Raw genomic sequence first — 20,637 nt, 5'->3', positions numbered from 1 at the left:
TCACTAACAGGAAGGCTACGCTGTTATTCCTTATTGACCTAAGACTATCAGAGTGACACTACAGTCTGAATCTCTTCCAGCCCTCTCTTCTCTTTTTCTTTTCCTTTTTTTTTTTAAAAAAAAAACTTTACTGAGATATAATTCACATATCATGCAATTCACTTATTTATTGTGTACAACTCAGGCTTTTTTTTTTTTTTTTACTATAATCACCATCACCACAATCGATCTTAGAACATTTCGTCACTGACAAGAAACCCGTACCTTTCAGCTGTCACTAGCAAATTTCCCTCCTTCCCCAATCCATTCATACATGGCGCTAGCCAACCACTAATCTACTTTCTGTCTCCGAAGATTCTTTCTGGATAATTCCTATATGAAATCATAATATGTGGTCTTTTGTGACTGGCTTCTTTCATCTGGCATAATGTCTTAAAGATTTAGCATGGTGTCAATGCTTTGTGCCTTTTTAATTAATTAATTTATTTAAAGAATTAATTTAATTTAATTTTATTGATTATTATTATTATTATTATATTGTTATTTCCCAGTTTGATCAGAGAGAGAGAGAGAGAGAGGGAAAGTGAGAAAGCAAGCCATCAGGTCTGGGACTCAAACCACAGTCAACCATGTGGGAGTCCAGTGCCTTTAACCACAATACCACCTGCCGGCCCCTGTGCCTTTTTATTGATTAATAATATTCTATTATATGGGTATACCACATTTTATTGTTCCCTGCAACAATGGATACCATTTGGGTTGTTTCCACTCTTTGACGATTATGAATAATACTGTAGCGAACATTTGTGTGTGTGAGTTTTTGTGTGGATATTTGCTTTCATTTCTCTTGGGCATGTACTTAGAAGTGAAATTGTTGGTCCATAGAACTCTGTGTTTAACCTTCTGAGGCACTACTCATTCCTCTTTTGTTCCCTCTCTTCTTAAACCTACATCATTATCTGAAGGATACCCACCTAAACCTGCTCTTTTGTCTCTATCCTTTACAAGTATATCACTCCTCCCTCCCCTACTACCTTTTTTTTTTTTTTTAATGCCAGGGGGTGCTGATGTACATGCCAAGCATGTAATCACCAAGGCCAGGGTTCAAACCCTCGTCAGAATTTCATCCAGACATCCACTTCTCAAAACACCCATTCTTACACATAGTGATGAACACTCTATGCTCCCATCTTAGGCAAAACTCTCCATTTATAATCCAGATTCTCTCTCCTATTCCTACGCAGGGACATTCCTCTAGCAATTCTTTGTCCTATCATGATTACCTTTCTACTGGACCATTCCAATGATATGTATACATGTGTTATTTCTCAACATTAATTGTTTAATTAAAGAGTTTTCCCTTCAGTTTCCCTTCCCTTTAAGCACTTTCTATATTTATCTTCTCCTTTGATTAAAATGCACCCTTAATAATTGTCTACCTTCTTTCTTAAACCTGTTTGGTCACTATTTTGCTCCATGGGACCATCAGGTCACACAGTGGTTGAGGGTGCTGATCCCACATGACTGACTATGGTTTGAGTCCCAGAACTGGCTGCTTGCTTTCTTACTTTCTCTCTCTCTCTAGTCAAATTTTAAAATAAATAAATAAAGTTAAGTAGAATAAATACTTCTTTAAAAAAGAATTTTGCCTCATTAGTTAGTAAATGGTTTTGTCAGTCTTCTTCAGTGACCTTCATAGCGTTCAATGCAGTAGACAATTAGTAGCCTTTATCTCACTTGACATAGCAATATTACCTTCTTTCTAAAATATTTATTTATTTACCTTTTCCCACACTTACTTTACATATCAAAATATTTTGCTCATACTCCATTGCTCTTGACAGCCAAAAAAAAACTTTCAAAATTTCAAAAAAATTGAATTTTAAAGATAACTTTCAAAATATTTGCTATTATTTTGTTTGTGACTCTAAAACAACAGAGACAGTATACTTTTAAATATTTTTGAGAAAATATTTACATGTCAACTACTCAGCTGTTGAGAAGGAAACACCCAGCACACAATTCACACATGAACCTTCCCAACTCAGTTCTGTCTACCAGGTGTCCTGTGATATACCATCCGCTAGCAAAGATCAGTCTCTTTTCTTTCCTTTAGAGTCTTCCTTAAGATTATCCTCTGGTTGTGGCATTTTGCAGTCTCTACTGATTACAATGCTGGGCTGGAGAAGTCAAGGTTATTTTATGGTACAAATTCTTTCATATGGCTTCTCTAGTCCTCTCTGCCAGGCAGAACTATTTATAGTGCCAGGCCACCTTTCCAAGAGCTTCTGTTGGCTTTCTTGAGATCTACCTTAATTCCATGGTTTTCTGGTCATATTTTCAGATATGACATTCTAGTCAAAAACCATGGCAATAACAAGTATCTCCAATTTCTATACAAGGCAACAGGTATTGAACTTATGCAAATAACCCTTCTGCCACAAAATAAGAATACCCACAGATATTTTCCAATTCTAGAGGGCTCAGGAAGGGAGAAAAGTTTTGTTTCAATTTAAAATAAAATCAAGCCAAAAAAAAAAAAACTTAACAAATTGCTGAACCTATCAACAGCTCAAAAGAAATCAAATTCCTTAAATCTGGAAAACAACATGTAGTAAAAAAATTAGTAATGCTTTAGTCAAAAGTCATAAAATTCTATTTACCAGTTCAATCTCTCTTCTATTGAATTTGCAGTGTTACTCTGGCCCAATCTTTCTGTTTAAATCCTGGAAGTTAACATTCAACGTTATTATTGATATTTCTGGACTTGTTTCTAGCATTTTCTCGGTTGCTCTTTGTTCTCTTATTTCTGTATGTGTGTCTTTAGTTTTCCCGGTAAAGCACGCCTTTCGGAATTTCTTGAAGAGCTGGTCTGGTGTTGGTAAATTCAGGTTTTGTTTATCTGAGAATTTTTTTATCTTTTCATTCCATATGAAGGATAATCTTGGTGGGTATAGTATTCTTGGTTGAAATTGTTTTTCCTTTAACACTGACTATATTTTCCCATTCTTTCCTGCACGCATTGTTTCTGATGAGAGGTCTGATGTTAGCCTAATGATATAACCTTTGTAAGTAACCTGACGTTTCTCCCTTGCCAATTTTAGTATCTTGTCTTTGTCTGTGGATTTGGCCAATCTGGCTATGATGTACCTTGGAGAAAATCTTCTTGGGTTGATTCTCTCTGGGGTCCTTTGTAATTCCTGGGTCTATATATTTGAATGCCTCTCTCAATTTAAAAACTTTTCTTCCAGGATTTAATGGAATACATTATCAATGCCTTTACTAGGTTCTTCACCTTCTGGGATACCAATTATATGGATGTCTTGGTGCTTAATGGTATCTAGTATTTCTCATATATTATGCTGATTTGGGGGGGTTATTTTCTCAAGTCTTTTTGATTATTATTTTTTTTTGTGGAGAGGTTTTTGCTATAGGGCATGTGCACTTACCAGAAAGACAGAGACAGACAGAGAGGCAGAAAGTGAGAAATTACTCCCCAGGGGGAATGACCATGTGGCAATCCCTTCTCCTCCATTCTCCTCTCAGGATCTTGGGCATGCAGGCATTCACACCTGGTGTGTGTTTAGGCCACTGGGTCCAGAACTCAAACCGTGGTCGACTACATGGGAATCCGGGAAGACAGACATTATGCCAACTGCTGGTCCCCTTTTTGGTGATTTTTATCTAGGTCAGAGGTTTTTTCTTCAACATCTGAGATTCAATCTTCTGTATGGTCTAATCTGCTTTTAATACTTTGAGGGAGGTTTTTATTTCCTGTATTAGCCTTCATCTCTAACAACTCTGTTTTTTTTTTTTTCTTTTTTTTGGACATGTATTTTTTCTTTTAAATCATGAAAGAACTTCCTCCCCTCCTGGAGCTCATCTCTTTTCTCTTGCACCTTCTGGAATTCATTGTCTCTCATCTCTTGTATCTTGTTTAGTTTTGTCACTATGAATATTCTGAATTCTTTATTGGAAATTTCCACAAATTCCATTGTACTGTCTGTGGATGATGAAGGGTGGTTCTTTTTCCTTGGGGGAGAGATATTTTCTCGGTTTCTCATACTTCTTGTGCCTCTGCAGTGGTTTCTGATCATTTGATAGTTCATATGTTTCTTCCTAATTTCTTTGAGTTAACCCTAAGCATTTAGAGTTTTTTGGGAGGAGGTGATCTGCAATTTCTCTGCAGTCCTGTTTCCCTGATGCTCACCAAGCAACTGCACTTTTGACTTTGGAACTGGAAATTACAAAGGCCTCACAGTTTCTAGGGAATAGGTGCACCTGTGCTGAGCTGCAGAGCTTCATCTGAGAGTTCATTGGTGTGTGGGAGGAGATGAACCATGTTCTCTGCAGTTCTGTACTTCTCCCTGATGCTCACTCTGCAGTCTTTCTTCTCTGAATTTTAGTTATTTGATGGTGTATTCGCTTTTGGCTAATTGCTTAGAGAAGGTTTCTGCAACTGTTTGAAGTTTTTAGGGGTCTGGGAAATAGGGTTTAGAGCAGAGATTCAGTTGCCTTGGTCTCTGAATATGACAGGACACACCTCAGATTGAAATGGCTTATGTCTGAGCTTTTTTGGAGTCTGGAAGATGGGGTTTAGAGCAGATATTCAGTCTTAACATAGCAATATTTGTGATTGATTGTTGTACCTCTTTAAAATATTTGGCTTTCAAATCATCACAATGTACTGACTTTTCTTCTATCTATTAATTTCTCCTTATCAGTCTTGTTTGTTGATTTCTTCTAATGTCTCCAAACTGAATATTGGGGAATCCCAATTTTCTGTCCCTTGATCTCTTCTTTTTTTTGAAATATTTATTTTATTTATTCATTCATTTATTTTAATTTGACCAGAGAGAGAGAGAGAGAGAAGGAAAGTGAGAAAGGAAGCCACCAGGTCCCGGACCCAAACTGTTGTCATCCATGTAGGAGTGTCCAGCATCTTAACACCATGCCACTTGCTGGTCCCCAGATCTCTTCTCTTTTATATCTATGATACATTTATTTTCATAATTTCACCTAATCTCATGGTTTGAAATATCATTTATATGCTGATGATTGCCAAATTTATATCCCTAGCTCAGATATCTCTCCCAAATGTAAGTCTCATATATTTAACTTTTCTTCTTCCATACCTAATAAACTTCTCATACTTATCATGTCCAAAACTGAACTCTTATTTTTTTTTTTTAGAGGTTTTTGCTATAGGGCGCATGCGCTCGCCAGACAGAGAGACAGAGAGATAGAAAGTGAGAAATCACCCCCTGGGGGGATGGTCACACTGCAATCCCTTCTCCTCCATTCTCCTCTCGGGATCTTGGGCATGCACGCACACGCGCCCGGTGTGAGTTTTAAGCCACCCGGTCCGGGACACAAACCGCGGTCGACTACATGGGAGTCCAGCGACATAACCATTACGCTAACTGCTGGTTCCCCAAAACTGAACTCTTAAACCTTCTTCTTACCCAGACTTCATCTTAGTTGAAAACAACATCCTTATAGCAGTTCAGACCAAAAACTTGGAGTCATTTTTGACTCTGGTCATGTGCCATATAAAATTTTGATCAACAGTGGGTTGTATGTGTGACAGTGATCCTATAAGAGTATAATGGAGCTGAAAAACTCCTATCACCCAGTTACATCTTAGCCCTTGTAACATCATAGCATAACACACAACTTGCATATTCAGATGACGCTGGTATAAACAAACCTACTGCATTGCCAGTCATATAACAGTGTAGTGCCGGGCTGGCCCGTAGCCTAACTGTTAAGGGAGACAGATTACACACAGCCAACCCTGTTTGAATCCCAACCCCTGCAGCTTGAAAAATATACTAGGTCCAAAACAGGAAGGAGTAATGGAGGAAAAGGGATTGTGGCTTGGCCATGCCCTATTAGAGAGTGCTTTTTCTTTCTCTCTCTGGTGAGTACACATACCTCAGACAATTTTAAAAAATGAAAAAAGGGGCCAGTGGGTGGTGTAGTGGTTAAGGTGCTAGACCACGTAGTTGACTATGTGGGATCCAGCTCCCTTAACCACTAGGCCATGGCCGGCCTGGACATCGCAATTTCAATTGGATCATACCTGAAAGGAGATAATGAATTAGTCAAAACCTGGGAAGGTGGAGGATGGAGTCAGCGAAAGGTCACTGCTCTGATTTCTGGCTACCCCTGTGATTACTGTTATTTCTCTTAAAATTACCCACATTGACTTCCCTGAAGCATCAACTGTGCTTTCTACAACTTTAGTCCCAGGTCTTCCAGTGGAGTACTTCCTTGGCTGCATTCTATAACTGAGCCACAAACAGGCCTTTCTTGACCTCTCAGTTTCTTACAAAGGCCCTGGACAAACAAGTGTGGGTTTTTTGTTTGTTTTTTGTTTGTTTTTGGCATGCTCTTTACTTTTCTTTCTTTTCTTTGTTTGTTTTTGGCATGCTCTTTTCTTTTTTTTTTTTTTTTTTTTTTGTTTTGTTTTTGCTATAGGACACATGCATTCACCAGAGACAGGAAGTGAGAAATCACCCCCCAGAGGGGATGGCCACACCACAATCCCTTCTCTTCCATTCTCCTCTCGGGATCTTGGGCACGCCTGCAAGTGCGCCCAATGTGAGTTTAAGCCACCGGATCCAGGACTCAAACCGCAGTCAACTACATGGGAGTCCAGAGACATAGCTATTACGCTAACTGCTGATCCCTTGGCATGCTCTTAATTGCAGGTATTTCTCCCTTTCCCTTCCTGACTGATGCCATGTGGTAGATGACTGGGCTGCAGAGCAACCTGGAGCAACACCATCCTATGCAGAACTAAGTTATCACTCATCACACCTGATGCTCAGTCATTTTATTCAGCCTAAACCTCTGTATCTCAGATCCTTCCTTTAAGGTAAATTCCTTCCGTGTCCAGATATCTGCTCAGGGAGTTAAGTAGTAAATTTGTTTCCTGAAAGCTTAGATTATTAGTGCAGAGGATTTGACCACTAACCCTCATTTTGTCCTGCCACTGTTCTTATGCACTAATTCATTTATACAACAGCATTTGTTTAGCACCTACTGTGATATACAAGATATACAGTGGGGAGTGAAACAAATATGGTTCTCTCCTTTATGTTCTGCACATGTTCTCCAAGGGCCTTTTTAGACTCTTATGCAATAGTCTCTTCCCCACAGGACAAGAAACAATGTTACTTGGGCTGCCTCCTCATTGCAGGCAATGTTCTCAAATTGTAGACCTATAGTCAGACATGATGATTGTATCCAATTAATGATCCTTAGGATTTGTAAGGCTCTTCAGAATCATACTTAGTGATTTTAGACTTTGTTGCATTTGTACTAAATGTATTCAGTACTATTTGATTTATATTTGTTGTACTGCTCCCATATTGTCTAACTATTCTACAGTAACTACATTCAAACAAATACAGCAATCAAGAATACTTGACAAGGTCCTGGTCCATGCTGCTACTCAGCATGTTGAGGCCACATGTGAGATATTGGTTTGATTTCCTGCCCACCCTAAAAGCCAGGTGGTTGAATGTGAGGGACACCTGAAGTGCCTGCTGCTTAGGAAGATGAGGCAGGAGAATCACGACACAGTGAGACCCTGTCAAAGAAAAAAGTAAAAAGAATTTACACAATTTCTAACAAGTTTCCAGGTAATGCTGATGCTTTCTGTTTGTGGACCACATTCCGAGAGCCACTGCTTTACAATCTAGAATTTGGGAGTTGTTTCACCAAACAAGGATCTACTCAAGGGTAGAAGCCTTTGTTACCCATCATACATAAATAATGTTGCCTGATTCCTATATGTTATTATAATATAAAACTTAAAAATTTAGTGAATTGCCTTCGATTTTCATATTTAAAATTCTGCAGGCATATATATATATATATAAGATTTTTTTATATAGGGCATGTGCCCTTGCCAGAGAGACAGAGTGAGAAATCACCCCCCCCCCTCCAAGGGGTATGGCTATGCCACAATCCCTTCTCTCCCATTATCCTCTCAAGATTTTTGGGCATGCACGCACACACACCTGGCATGAGTTTCAAGTCACCAGGTCTGGGACTTGAACCATGGTTAACCATGTGAGAGTCCAGTACCTTAACCACCATGCCACCTGCTGGCCCCAGCAATGTGTATTTGTATAGACTCTGCTAAAAGTGAGAGAAGAAATGATATTTATTGCTCACTTGTCTATTCAGGAAACAGAAGAGTGTGGTTAGGAGAGTTATATGTGAAGCCAGGCTATTTGGAGTTCAATCTTGACCTTGTAGGATTTCTGAGAGGTCCTGGAAAGGTTTTTTTCTGTGTCCTCATTTCTTACTTGAAAAAGAAAGAATGAAAATAACCACATCATAGAGATGCAGTGATGCTCAAATGATTTAATAAAAATAAAGCCCTTGAACAAAGCCTGGTGTGTTGCATGCACTCTGGTGTTATCTGTTATTTTCAACAGGAATTTGTTGAGTGTTTTCTATATGCTATCTCATTAGATCTAAAATCAATCCCAACATCTAAGTAAGTATCCCTTTTTTTCTCATTGTGGATACTAGGAAACAGGAGTTCCGAAAGCTCAAATAACTTTTCAAGGTCTCCCAGCTAGTAACAATCTTTGTATTTCACCAACGTTTTCCATAGGAATTATTTTTTTCCATAAGAAATATGGTGCAGGGAAGTGCTATCATTCAAATATATATTTGAATGTGATTGAGTAATTACTTGGTTGATCAGTATAGTTGAATGTTATAATCTTATTATGTCAATTTAAAAATATGTTCATGTTAAATTACGGAGGCAAGGGTAAGTGGAATGGTGGCTACAGAACACAGCAATGAGTACATAGCATTTCCAGAGTACCTGTCACATAACAGATGTTTAATAAATATTTGTTGAACTATTGGCATATATATGATTTGGAATAGGATGACTTCAAATTAAAGATTCGTAATATCTAGACTTAATGAGATTATAAAGAAATGGGCATTATTATACTACCATGAAAGTTTTTTGAAAGTCAATTGGCAAGAGCCAACAAATTTAAAATATGTGTTTCCTTTGTTCAGAGAGTCTATTTCTAAATGTATATTCTAGGAAATATTTTTGTGCCTATGAAGTATATCCATAATACAAAATAAGCAGTTTGTAAATGCAAAATTTAGAAATCTAAATTTTTCATTGTATTAATGTTTTATGTAAATGTGTATTATGTATTACTGTTTCATTATAAAGTTTAAAAAGTAGGTTGCTTAGGACCAGCAGATGGTGTAATGGTTACATTGCTGGATTCCCACATAGTTGACCGCAGTTCAAGTCCCAGGCCCGCTGGCTTAAAACTCATACCAGGCATATGTGCATGCGTGCCCAAGATCCTGAGAGAATGGAGGAGAAAGGATTACAGTGTGGCCATTCCCCTTTGGGGATGGTTTAATAAGGATAAAATGTACAACAGTAGGTTTTCATGAGTCTTAAAACATGTAAATTTCTGGGACTAGCATTTAGAGTAATGGCTATGTTGCTGGACTCCCATGTAGTCGACCGTAGTTTGAGTCCTGGACTCAGTGGCTTAAACTCACACCAGGTGCATGTGCATTCGTGCCCAAGATCCCGAAAGGAAAATGGAGGAGAAGGGATTGTGGTGTGGACATCCCCCCTGGGGGGTGATTTCTCGCCTTCTGTCTCTCTGTCTCTGTCTTTCTGGCAAGCATGTGCGCCTTATAGAAAAAAAATGTCTCCAAAAAAGAAAAAAAACAATGTCAATTCCAGTAATTAGAAGTTATTTTCAAAATTTTCCAAAGTCATCATTCTTACTAACAATTGTATTACTTGTAATGCTGTTGATTCCCAGAACATTTCCTGTGAGTAGTAAAAGAGCTGAATTGGCAATGAGTGGAAACCACATGATACTAAAATTCTTGTAGTATTAGAGTACTCAGCCCCAAAAGTTTGCCTCAGGACTATTATCAATATATCATTTAGTGCTTGATCTGTAACAAAGATGACAGTAAAAAATTAAAAAGTAAACAGAAGCACCATTAAGAAGAAAATAAGGACGGACCCAGAAGGCCAGAGGTTAAGGCTAGTGGGTGAGACAGGGGAGGGAGAGAAGTTTTAGCAGTCCCTTGGCAAGCCCTTAATTCCTCCAGGCTTCTGCTTGGGGCACTTTCCCTCCTGATTACTGGACATCCAGTGTCAGACTTTGGCCTTCTCTCATCCTGCAAGGTGGTGGAGGTGATGGACCATGGGTACCTGAGCCAGGCTGGGTTGATCCTCATACCTAGCTTAGCTTCTGTGGCCCTCCAGGATTCAGTCTTGGCCAAGAATCTGGGCCGGGGGTAGGCAGACTCTGTGATGTGTGGGGGATTCCCCCATTCCCTCCCCCCATGAATTTTTTTTTTTTTTTGAGAGGTTTTTGTTATAGGGTGCCGGGGGTAGGCAGACTCTGTGATGTGTGGGGGATTCCCCCATTCCCTCCCCCCTTGAATTTTTTTTTTTTTTTGAGAGGTTTTTGTTATAGGGTGCATGCGCTTGCCAGACAGACAGAGAGACAGAAAGCGAGAAATCACCCCCCAGGGGGGATGGTCATGCCGCAGTCCCTTCTCCTCCATTCTCCTCTCGGGATCTTGGGCATGCACGCACACGCGCCCGGTGTGAGTTTTAAGCCACTGGGTCCGGGACACGAACCGCGGTTGACTACGTGGGAATTCAGCGACATAGCCATTACGCTAATTGCTGGTCCCCCTCCCATGAGTTCTTGAGGGGGTGGGAGCATATTCTGAACCTCTAGTTGGAGTGACGCTAGTGCCCCAAGATGGCTTGGAGACCTCCCAGCCTGAGGGCTAGGTGGGAGCTGGGGTGAAGAGCAATTCTGAGGGGGCTTCCCCTGAGCCCTGTGCTGCCTCTCCTGGTGACGTGAAGCTGAAGCAAAACCCTGAAGGGTCCCAGGACATGAAAGCTCTACAGAAAGAATTACAGCAATTTGCCAAGCTCTTGAAGCAGAAGATCACTCTGGGATATATTCAGGCTGATGTGGGGCTCACCCTAGGAATTCTCTTAGAGAAGGTGTTTGGCCAAATGACCATCTGCTGTTTTGAAGCTCTTCAGCTCCCTTTCAAGTACACGTGCAAGTTTTTTCTCGTCTGCAGAAGTGGGTGAAGGAAGCTGGCAACAATGAAAATCTTAAGGATATGCAAAGCTGAGACTCTCCTCGGGTCCACATATTGAAGCTCTGAGCTTCTGTAACCTCTGGCAGAAAGGCAAGAGATCGAACAAAATTCACGAGATTTTGAGACTGCTGGGTTTCCTTTCTTAAGGGGACTAGTGTCCTTGTCTCTGGCCCTAGAGTCCACTTTTGATACCACAGTCTATGGAAGCCTCATTTCATTACTGCACTCCTCAGTCCCTTTCCCTGAGGGGGAAGCAGTTCTGTCTCTGTCACCGCTCTGGGCTCTCCCATACATTCAAACTTAGATGCCTGCCCTTCCTAGGAATGTGAGCAAGAAGCAGGGAGAAACTAGAGAAAAAAGCTGCAGTACTGCCAGGACTTTGGGAAATAAGTTCATCATTCACTAAGGAAGGAATTGGGAACACAAAGGGTAATCCCAATGGAGTTTTGGGGGAACTGATTAGAGTGAAGGTGAAGTTAAATGATGGTCTTGATTTTCATGCCAACATTCATCACTTTGTTTTTAAATAAAAAAGCATGGGATATATATATATATATATATGTATATGAGAGGTTTTTTGCTATAGGGTGTGTGCACTCACCAGACAGACAGAGACAGAGAGACAGAAAGCAAGAAATCACCACCCAGGGGGGACGGCCACACTGCAATCCTTTCTCCTCCATTCTCCTTTTGGGATCTTGGGCACGCATGCACACGTGCCCAGCGTGAGTTTTAAGCCACCTGGTCCAGGACTCAAACTGCAGTCGACAACATGAGAGTCCAGCAACATAACCATTACACTAACTGCTGGTCCCAGAACATATTTTTTAAAATAATGATTTTTTTTAACTTTATTTATTTATTTACTTATTTTAATTTGATCAGAGAGAGACAGAGCAAGAGTGAGACAGAGGGGAAGCGAGAAAGCAAGCTGCCAGGTCTGAGAATCGAACTGCAGTCGGCCATGTGAGAGTCCAGTGCCCTTAACCACCACACTAGCTGCTGGCCCCAGCATGGGACATATTAATAAACACAAAAAAAGGGAAAGAAATGAAAACAAAGAAACTGTTTTTTCCCCTCCAGAATGGACTGTTCACTGGGAAACAGTAAAAGGTGTGGATGGGAGAAGAGAAACTTATTCTTGAGGATTTTGTTTCAGCCTGAGGAATGTTAGGGCAGTGTATTATAATAGTTTCCTAGACTGCTATAGTGGAGTACCATAAGCTAGGTGGCTTAAATCAACAGAAATCTATTTTCACAGTTTTGTAGTCTAGACTTCCCAAATTAAGGTGTTGGCAGACTGTGCTCTCTTTGAAGTCTCTGGGGGTTCCTTCATTGTCTCTTCCAGCCTCTTCCAGTCCCACTGTAGATGCATCACTGCAGTCTCTGCCTTGGTTTCATATAGCTGTTTCCTCCCTGCGTGTCTGTTCTCAGAAGTATACCGGTCATACTGGGTTAGAGCTCACCCTATCTTATTTAACTTGATTACATCTGCAAAGACTACCGAATTTCTAAATTAAGTCACATTCAAAGGTACCAGTGGTTCTATTTCAACATAGCTTTTGGGGGATGCAATTCAACCCATAATAGATGGGTTCAAATGTGATCAGTTGTTAATAACATGCATGGCTTTTGTCTAAGACTTTGATTCAGTGCGCTTTACAACACTTCGTAGTCATCTAGTTACAGTAATCTCAATAATGGCCCAGAGAGACATAGGCATTGTTTTAGTTTTTTAAAAGCAAATTTCAGGTAAACAAATTCAGGCATAGGTCATTATGTGGATCTTAGGTCTAGAAGACAGTTGATAGGAAAGAAATGAGGAAAAAGTAACATCGCCCTAAAGTGGACGTTCACTCAACAGTACTGTCTCTTCCGGGAGGAAAGTATCTGCTTTTTCTTTGACCAGCTCTCATGATGTAGCAATAAAGAGGTACAGCCTCAAAACCTCAGAAAGAGAAGGCATCAGAGAAAAAAATAAGATGACAGGGAAGAAAAAAATCTGGTTAGGAATAAATTAGGGGCATTTGAGAGTATATAGTCAAGCAGAAGTTGGAGTTAAAATCCAGAATTATTTCATGCTGCATTTTCTGGTCCAGTTACATATTCTGCAGGTGAAACTGAAATACACAGTGTTCCAACACACTGGCATGATACTTTGATATCAAATCAGATTTTTCTTTGGTCAGTAATGTAGCTAGTGGAGGAGTGGAGTGACCATAGCAAATACTACAGCCACAGTTCAGTCTAGAAAATTTGTGAAATTATCAAGTTAAAGAGAAAATAGAATGAAGAAATGAGAAAAGGAAACAGAACAGCGGTGAGAGGTATTGTGATCAGGAGGAAGAGGAGTGGTAGTGAGAAAAACTTCTCTTTAGGAAATAGCCACTGTACTCAACATCTGCTAAAATCCGGGCTTGATGTAATATTTCAGATTGGGACTAATAATTTACATAGTTCTGCTTGGCTTTATGATTGGATAGACTTCTAAAATTTGTGGGTAAATTGGATTTCTAAAAAACGTTCATTTTTCCGGACTGCCTCCATGGCCTGATTTTTAAGGGAGCTGGATCCCACATGGCTGACTGCATGGTTCAGGTTCTGGCACTGGCAGCTTGAAAAACATGTCCGGTATGCGTATGTGTGTGCCTCAAATCCCAAGAGAATGGAGAAATGGAAGAGAAGGGCTTGTGGTGTGACCAGGTTCCACTTGGTGGTGTTTGTGGGAGGGGTGCTTTCTCCCTCTTCCCCTGTCTCTCTCTTGTGAGTACATGTGCCCTTTAATAAAAACATATATTTTTCTTGTTGAAATTTGAGAGTATTTTCTGTCTTTCCGTTGGGTATTTCAGCTGCAAAAATTACTCTGACACTACTAGCTCAAACTTAAGAATAAAAAAGAATCCTGGGACCAGCAGTTAGCATAATGGCTATGTTGCTGGACTCCCATGTAGTCGACCACGGTTTGAGTCCCGGACCTGGTGGCTTAAAACTCATGCCGGGCGCGTGTGCGTGCATGCCCAAGATCCCGAGAGAATGGAGGAGAAGGGATTGCGCCATGGCCATCCCCCCTGGGGGGTGATTTCTCACTTTCTGCCTCTCTGTCTGTCTCTGTCTGTTTGGGGAGCGCATGCGCCCTATAGCAAAACAAAACAAAACAAAACAAAAAACAAACCAAAAAAAAACACCTCTCCAACAAAAGAAAAAAGAAAAAAAAAAAAAAAAACCCACAATTTCACAAAGAAAAGTATTTTCAAGATACCAAATACAGGAAGTATTGCTGGGCCTTATAAAGAAGGGGAAACTGAAAAGCTATGGTGACTTTCTCTTCTGTCTGTTACTTTTTTTTCTTACAGCTAATCAGCTTTTTTCTTTCTTTTCTTCTTGCCAGAGGGCATGTGCACTGCTGGAGAGAGAAAGAGAGAGAGAGAAAGCACGAAAGCACTCCCCATGGGGAATAGTCATGTCGCGATTCTGTCTCCTCCATTGCTCTCTCCTTTTGCAATTTTGGGGACACATACACATGTGCCTAGTATGTTTTTCAAGCTGGCAAGTCCAGAACTCAAACCACATTGTTGGCCATGTGATTTCCAGCCACCTTAACCACCACACCACAGGCTGGCACCAAATCAGCTTTTTCTTTGCCACTCCATGCACAACATAGATGGCAACGTCACAATGGCAGCCTTAGCTTTAGAGCATGGGTACCTCATTTCAAGTGGACAGAAAAATCTGATCTACTGTATTTTTACTCTTTAATTTTTTTTTTCCTTCCATGAACAAGAGAGCACCCTCAACAGGGTCTAGGACCATGATCCACTCCCAGCTTCAGTCAGCCTCAGGTTACAGGCCTACACCTCCCCAGCATATGCAGGGAGGTCTCTGGATGTAAAACTAGAACCTTCACAATGCCACTCAGGGCATTTGATTTTACTACTATGCCACCCACTGTCTGGCCCCTGATCTGCTGTCTGTGGATCCAAATTCCAAATTTCCTGGGAGAGAAGACTCTGGCTCAGCTTTAGTCAGGTGTCCACTTGTGCTCCAATCAAGGGGGTTGGGAAGCAGGGTCATAAACTGTGATAGAGGTGCTAGAAGCTGGTTACTCAGGGCAAAGAAAATAGTTCTTAGAAAAAGAGGGCAGGTCTTTAATATAAATTAGAACTCAGAAATTAATGCTCTGTAAACTAACAATTTTGGCAGGGGAATTTCTTTTAAGAGTGAGTCTTGAGGCTAGATGGTGGTGCAGTGTTCTGCGAGGCTGACCCACATGGGAAGATTTCAGGTTTGCTTCCAGAGACTTCTCTGAGTATGCTGGGCATGCATATGCCCATAATCTGGGGCTGACTGAAAGTTGGAGGTGGACTGTGGTGTAAAGACCCTGTTGTGTTGGGGGTGTTCTTTTTCTCTCTGTGGCTCATGGAGGAAAGAAATGAAAAAAAAAAAAAAAAAAAAAACTTAAAGAATAACGGTCAGCCCTGTGGGTTAGTGGTTAAAGGAGGTAGATCCCACATGGCCAACTGTGGTTTCAATGGCAGTCTTGGCAACCTGAAAAACACCCTGGGAACATGTGTATCCATGCTCCAAATCCTGACAGGATAAAGAAATGGAGAAGAGATTGCAACATGACCATATCCCATGGGGGGTGTTTTTCTCCCTTTCCCTCTCCATTTCTCTCTCTCCTTCTCTGGTGAGCATATGTATCTTCTGGCAATTAAACAAAAATTAGAGTGAATCTTGGAATCTTGGAGTCCTTTTACAAAGAGAAATATTTTTAGTATATGGGCAACTATATCTCTAATGTTTTTAAGTTAAAACAATCTTTTAAAAGTAGAATATAGTGGGGCCAGCAGGTGTAGTGGTTACAGCCCTGGATTCCCATGTGATTGTCTGCAGTTGAAGTCCTGGACCTGGTGACTTGAAAACCACTCCGGGCATGTGTCTGTAATACCCCAAATCTCCAGAGAATGAAAGAGAAGGGATTGTAGCATGGCTATCCCCCGAAGGGGGTGATTTTTCACTTTCCCTCTGTCTTTCTCTGACAAGTATATGCACCCTATGATAAAAATCTTAAATAATTAAAAAAAAAACCAGAACATTGTTATAATTGGTAATTCACATATTCCGTGAAATAATTAAACTTACTAGGAAGACATTACTGATTTCTGGCTTACACAGGGGGAGATTGTTTTAGTTTTCATATACCAAAGTTTAACTTATCTACTTATCAAGGAAAGAAGAGACTTGCTCACCAGGAACATCTTCTTCAGTGACTATAAGGAAAGATTAGAGGATTGATGAAGAGACGAGATATGCTATAATGTTGAGGAAGTTTTGGGAAATTTCTTATTTATAGGAAACTAATTTTTTAAGAGAGATTTTCTGCTATAGGGCATGTGAGGTTGTTAGAGGGGGGCAGGGATGGCCACACCCAGTCCCTTCTTCATTCTCTTCTCTGGATTTTGGACACGTATGCACATGCATCCAGCATGATTTCCTTTTTTTTTTTTTAAGAGAGTTTTTGTTGTTTGTTTGTTCTGCTGTAAAATGCATGGGCTTGCCAGAGACAGAGAGAGAGAGGGATAGAGAGAAAGTGAGAAATCATCCTATGGGGGGATGGCCATACTACAATCCCTTCTCCATTTTCCTCTTGGGATTTTGGACACACATGTACACATACACAGTATGAGTTTCAAGTCACCAGGTCCAGGACTCAAACTGCTGTCAACCATGTGGGAGTCCAGGGCCTTAACCACTACTTCACCTGCTGGTCTCCTGTCCAGCGTTATTTTCAAGCCTCAGGTCCCAGAGTCAAACTGCAGTTGGCCTTGTGGCAGTCCAGCACCTTAACCACTATGCCACTTGCTGGCTTCGGGAACTAAATTTTGAAATGAATGTTGCTAAAATATACAGATGACTTAAAGTTAAAAAATGGCCCTTGCTCGCCTACCTGATTCATGCCTCCTGCCTTTGCAGGACCTGGAATAAATCAGATTATAATCCTAGACCTGAAATTAATCCGTTTTTCTCCATAGCTACTTTCCTTCTGTTTTCAGAAAAGTACATTTACCATATAGGAAAGAAACAAAGAGACTCTTGCATCTATCCCCAGTCCTTCACTTGAGCCAGTTCCCCCTCCCAGGGGCTTTCCTGCATCTTTCTTCACTCTCATGTTTATGCTGCCCTTAAGAATGATGTTTTCATTATCTCTCAATGACAGTTTAAAAAAAAAATCCAAATGCGATCTTTGCATTTATCTCCATTACGACTCAGCCCTTATCATCATAGCCCACACAGTTCTGTGTAGTGCAGTGAATTACGACAAATGCTTCTGGGCTACTAATAAAATCCAACACTTTTCTTAGACCTTCCAGTTCAGTGATATCTATAAGTTGGCCCTACCATGGCCATGATAGGAATTTAACTCTGTTAAGGGTTTTAAAATGCTTTTTCACCTACTCTTCAAAGTGTTCCTCCAAGGGAGCCATTATTATTCTAATTATACTGATGAGGAAACAGGTTTAAAAAAATGAAATGACTTCTTTGGTGAAAGCTGTGATTGAAAGCTGGATCAACTGGACTCTTGATCTTAAACTTATTTATTAATTTATTTAGTATTTTAAGAGAAATCTTAGCCATAGGGCCCATGCACTCACTGGAGAGACAGAAAGGCAGAAAGTGAGGAAATCATGCCCTGGGGAGATGGTCAGTTTGCAAACCATTCTCCTCTTGGGATTTTGGGCACACCTGGTGAGAGTTTTAAGCTGCCAGGTCTGGGACTCACACCATGGTTGTGGGATTCCAGCAACATAATCATTACGCCATCTGCAGGTCTCACCTGGTGTGATTTTCAAGCCATGGGGTCTGGGACTCAAGCTGTGGGAGTTCAGCTTCTTAACCGCCACACAAAATGCTGGCACCCAATTTCTTAAACTTTCGATCATAAATTTCAGCCTTGTCTGTGCATTAAAATCACTTAAGAATTTTTTTTAAAAAAATACAGAAGCATGGCCTCATTTATTCTGGTGGTGAGTTTGGGGAGTTGCAGACAAAAACCAATGCTGGGCTCTATAGGGACAGAATCTTGTGGCAGGACATTACATTCAGCCCCACTGTTGACTCCTACTGTTAACTTGTACCTTTGGGTTTGGCTCCACAATCAGTTTTGAATTTAAATGTGTTACCATCCAGCTCACATTTCTTGTTTCTTGATATCATGGTAAAGAATGTCATAAAAGACTTGGTCGAATTCCTTGGAATTCTCTTTCATTATTACCAAAGAATAGGGGAAACTTTCTGAAATGTTTGTCCTTGAGAACAAATTTCTAGCTACACTGCTACCAAGAATCACATAAAAAACTCAGAGGTTTTCTAATACTGTGTAAAAAGCTTGACATTCCAGGGCTGTTTTGGTTTAAAATCATATCTTAGTAAGGAGAGAGGCTTTCACTCTCCGAATAACACTAAGGAAATCACTGCATCTTTTTTTGGGGGTAGACAGAGGATTCCTCAATTCCAAAAGATTATGAATACTATATATTTGTTGTTACATTACGTATAGCCCCACAGTTGACTCCTGTTAACTTTTACCTTTGGGTTTGGCTTCACAATCAGTTTTGAATTTAAATGTGTTACCATCCAGTTCACATTTCTTATTTCTTGATATCATGTTAAATGATCTTCCATCACCAAATTTTCCTTCCCCCACAAAAATCCTCAGTATTTACTGGTTTTAAAAGGCTTTTCTCTGAGAACAGACAATGAATAGGAACAGATACCATACCTAGCTGAATAGAGTTGAATAAACACATCAATGCAAAATACAAAGACATCATTGTAATGAATGTACCTTCCCGGTTTCAGAGTTCTGAAATAGTCATTTTCTCCCTCACAAACGATGTTTCCATTTCAACAGTTCCGATGCTTTTTATCTTAGCCATGACATTAAGGCCACCTTCAAGCACTTCTTGGAGGAGGTCTGTGTTTTGTTGTAGCTTCTACACCACTAACAGTTTTTTGCAGGAAAAGGTAATGGTTTTGATAGTTGCTAGTTGTAATTTCAGCCTGAACATTCTAAGCAGCTTTTGGATTTGCCCTTCAGTCACAATTCCTACTTCTAATTTCTTAAAAAAAAAAAAAAAAAAAAAAAATTCTCTAGCTTATTTTGCCCCTAAGACATAGAAATGCAATTGCCCTGTAAATCCCTCCCTCTTCTGAAAAAAAAAAGCTCTAGTTTATTCCTTACTTTAAAGTAGTGTGAATTCAAGTCATTTCCTATCCTGCTATCATTTGCTCAAAGACCTTTTGCAATGGGGCTTATGTAAGAAAAAAATGCAGGAGTTGCTTTGGTGAGGTTTATTTAAAGAAACCATTAAATACAAGATAGACCTGAATAGCAACACCATTTGTGTATGTGGAAACAGGAGTTGTAACATGCATCACTTCATTCCGGATGAGGGAATGCTCTACATGTCTGGTCCCCAGCCACTTCTTGGCATCACCTCCTATTACTGCTCCCTTCTCTGCTCTCCAACCACAGTGACCTGTTTTAAAGTCCTGGAACTTGCCAAGTACATGCACTTTTCAGGGACTTTCCCTCTGCTAGACCCTCTGCCTGAAGCTTTCCCCGATCATCTTGAGGACTGGTTCATTCTCATCTTTTCAGGTCTCTGCTGGTCTCGTTATTGTAGTACACCTCCTCCTCACTTTCTATTCCATTACTTTGTATTATTTTTCTTAGTGGTAATTACACAACCAGCATATTATGTATTTAAAACGCATTTTTGTCAGTTCCATCAGAATACAAGCTCCAGGGAAAGAAGTATTCGGGTTGTGTCCATCTAGTACCGGTGGGATGGAATACAATCTAGAACCAAGTAGACGCTCACTAAATATCTGAACGAATGAATGAGGTTCCTGAGGACAGTAATAGTTGTTTCTCCTAATTCGCCGGGCCTGGTGTCAACTCGCACGTAGCTGGGCGCCTCATCCCACTCTCACCCCTTTCCAGTAGAGCTGGCTGATTGGAGTCAGGCGCTCTGGATTGCACGGCCACGGAAAGGCGCGTGCAAACACGTCGCTCGGGCCCTGGGTGCAACTTCCCCTAGGCCTAGAGCCTGAGCTGGGGAAAGAACAGGTCTGCAATACCCGGAACCTGGAAGCGAAAGCAGAAGGGGGACAGTAGGGCGTGGGAGGGGAGTCTCCGCCCGGAGGCAGCCCCGCCACCCTCAGTACCGGGCTGCTCGGAGGGGGCGCCTTCCCAGCCAGGCTGACTCACTTCCAGCCGCCTCCACCGCAAGCGGCGGCCACACACGCGCACACGCCCATTTGGAGAGGACTGGGCCCAGATCCAGGACCGAGCCCTTGCTAGGCCTCAGCTCAGCAGGCCATGGCCATTTCTGCTTCCTCGCGCGCTCAGGCCTCGCGCTGCCCCAGGGATCTCCACGCGCACCTGCCGGCTCGCTGCGAGGCCGCGGT

The 20,637-nt window shown here is 40.9% G+C and overlaps 1 pseudogene; it reads left to right on the top strand.

Annotated features, from left to right (window-relative positions):
• Window positions 1-8,772: 8,772 nt before the first annotated feature.
• On the top strand, window positions 8,773-11,221 carry LOC102472993 (POU domain, class 5, transcription factor 1-like; annotated as a pseudogene).
• Window positions 11,222-20,637: the final 9,416 nt, after the last annotated feature.

The sequence above is a fragment of the Tupaia chinensis genome, unplaced genomic scaffold, assembly GCF_000334495.1.
Source record: "Tupaia chinensis unplaced genomic scaffold, TupChi_1.0 Scaffold000354_1, whole genome shotgun sequence".
NCBI lineage: Eukaryota > Metazoa > Chordata > Mammalia > Scandentia > Tupaiidae > Tupaia > Tupaia belangeri.
Note: the sequence above shows the minus strand (reverse complement) of the source record. Positions and strands in the feature narration are given on the sequence as shown.